The sequence below is a fragment of the Pinus tabuliformis genome, chromosome 2_2 (assembly GCF_031772625.1).
Source record: "Pinus tabuliformis cultivar Carrire ecotype Pingquan chromosome 2_2, CPIR1, whole genome shotgun sequence".
Lineage (NCBI taxonomy): Eukaryota > Viridiplantae > Streptophyta > Pinopsida > Pinales > Pinaceae > Pinus > Pinus tabuliformis.
The window spans coordinates 68,300,993-68,304,085 of record NC_142300.1 but is presented as its reverse complement, the minus strand read 5'-3'; positions in this window follow the sequence as shown (position 1 = coordinate 68,304,085).

Below are 3,093 nucleotides of genomic sequence, written 5' to 3'. Positions count from 1 at the left end.
TAAATGAATACCCTAAATTCCGATTAAAATAAATAAATAACTATTATAAAAACTTAGGAGTACAAGGTAGGGATCCAACACCTGCTAATTATCCAACCATTATATCTATTCAGAGTGATAGGCCTCCTTTTAAACGCGTTGACTTATAGTTTCTTTATGTGATTTTTACCGAAAGATCTCTCAGCATTCATAATATGGATCACAGAAGCCTGAATTCATATGTATCATGTTGTCGAAGTGTTGGAAATATCTAGGTTCACAAACATTTTCTCCACCTAAGTCAGCATTAAATTCTTTTGATGGGGATACCTTCTAGCCTCAAGGGGTGTTCTCTTCTTTTCCTATTGAACTAATGGGAAAAACATCTTTGTTGAGTTCAAGGTCATTGATGAACTACTAGATTATAACCTTATGCTCTGAAGAAGTTAGTTTTATTCCATGACTATCATCATGTCTTCAGTCTTTAGTCTTCAATGTCATGATGTTCCTCCATCATGGTAAGATAATCAACATTTAATAGTTGACCTTCTACAAGCGAGAATTGTGATTTCGTGATAGCTAATCAGATCCCTTTGTAGGAAATTACATTATTTTTGTTGAAGGCATCAAGGCAGGGATGTTTAAATATGCCTCATATATGGGCACCTTTCACCTTGCTCCACCTTATCAAAATCCATATGCTTCCACCATTAACATGGTCTCTTTTATCACTAATGAATCCATTGGACCTCTTGATCCTCAAGCGGTGCCTATGGAAGGTGAACTTCATGGGGGCATAATGCAATCTTTTGTGGAATTAATAACCTCTTCCATGGTCCCACTACCATCTGATGACACCGATCAGAAACTCCATCCTAATATGGAATATGATCCCAAAATGTTTGTCACTCTATTAGTTCCACATGACTCCCTTGATATTGAGTTGCCTTCAGATAAGGCCATCTTGGATTTCATTGATTCACATGATAATATAAGAGAGACTATGCCTCATGATTCCTATACTCTCTTGAAATTGGAAATGATGGAGCTTGGCTATCAAAATCTTGAATCGGGCCAGGGGGAATTTCCTGATTCATCCACTGAAGTACCACCCTTGGACCAAGTCAAGTCTAGGATTTATAGCATTGAACTTGCCATTGAATTATCCACTCTAACTTCCCCCATCAATAATTGTCTCATACCCTCTTCATGTATTGATCATCCTTATAAAGAAGTCATCTTAGCTCATGAGACCATTCACCTTTTATGTCCTTAATAATGTTGTTGAAAAATGCAACAAGAAATTCTCAATTTAATTTTTCCTTGAGTAAATTGAGAAAAAATGAATTTCCACATCAGCAAAAAACCTGGATGTAGTTAACCTATGTAACATGTCTTGTGTCACTCATTTGACTCAATAAATTCAAGTTAGAGGACTTGGAGTTCATTTAAGCATGTGTTATTTCTAATTTGTAGCAATCAAGGTCAGTTATTTCAAGTTGTTTTAAGTTAAACTAGTTCCAAATATTGGACGAACTAGTGGAAGGTCAGTTGTGCAGTGAGACTTCAGTCTAACACAATGATAATCTATTTAACTGACTAGTCATCCCAAAATATCTAGTGCATGCAGAGAATTCGAGTTCCACAACTGTGTTGGAGATTCCAAGGCAGTGTAATATCAGTTGTAGACTATGTTATGTTGAAAAGTGTGCAACAAGAAATGCTTGTTGAGAATGCAACAAGATGATGGAGCTTAGTGGAAAGGAGTTGCCTTCACTAAGTGGTCCCGCAGGCAAGTTTTGGCATAAAGTCTATTTTTAGACTATGTCTATTTTTAGACATATGGATCATGGTCTATGAGTTGCAATTTGTTGTTTATGGATGATTGGTCATGTTGGGAAAAATAGATGGACTTCTATTTTTGGATCACAGCAGGAGTGATCAGAGTCTATTTTTAGACTGCTAGTCAAAAATAGAAAAGTCAAATATTATTGTCTCATAATAATATTTAGACTATAAACTTTATCTTATCCTCTTGGAGCACTTCAGTTTGAGCTACAGATGTGGCACATGCAGCTGTCAGAAGGAAATATGCTTTCTTTGTGGGTCAGTTGAGCTATTGCATGCAGGACATCAGTTAGAACTCATGTGGTTGAGTTCTGTGGAGTTGGATGTGGAGTTGATGGAGTTGTGTTCAGTTTGACTTAGTTGAACTAGTTGTATTTAGTCTAACTGGCCAATAGACTAAGTGATGAGTTGTGTGAATTAGTTATTAATTAATTCACTAATTATTAACTCATAATGCAACTGAAGAATACATCAGTTAACTTAGTGCATGTACAGTTCAGTGGAGACAGGTGTTAGAGGTTGAGATTTCTATCAGTTGTGCATGCGATTTTGCACATTCAAAGGATTGAGTATGCCCATGAGAATTTCATATGCCTAGTAGAATAGCCTGTGCTCACGTGATTTCTAGTGTGAGTGATTTTCACAAGGTAAATAGGAGTTTTGATCCGCCATTCATCATTCATTCTCTTGCAGGATTGTGCAGTGGAGGCAGGCAAAGCAGCAGGGGAGATTTGGAGATTAGATCTGAGTTGTATTGTGTGTAACAGGTGGAGATAGTACTGAGTACTTGTGAGGAGTATTTTACTATGTAATGTTACATGTTCTCAATCATTAATATACAGATAGTGTGGGGTTTTCAGTTGTAAGCTTTCCCCGGGTTACATACCGTGTTAATGTGTGCATGCGATTGATGTTTCATTGTTTCTAATGCTACTAAATTGATGATCAACGTAGAGGAGGTTATGTATTATGCATGTATTCCACAATAGTGTATAATTGTTGGCATTATGATGCATGTGTTGTACTTGATGGCAAACAACTCATAGAAGATCAACTCACTTATATATATCTAGCGGAAGAGATATCAGATGACAATTCTCAGTATGACAAGTCCAAAGGGGGAGATTATTGGCATTATGAGACAAGTGTTGTCCTTGATGGCAAATCACACAAATGATAAATTATAGTGCAGCAAATTTATTTGATAAATTATAGTGCAACAAAGTTTCCTTCATGTAGAGAAAAGTTCACGCACTTTTATGCAGA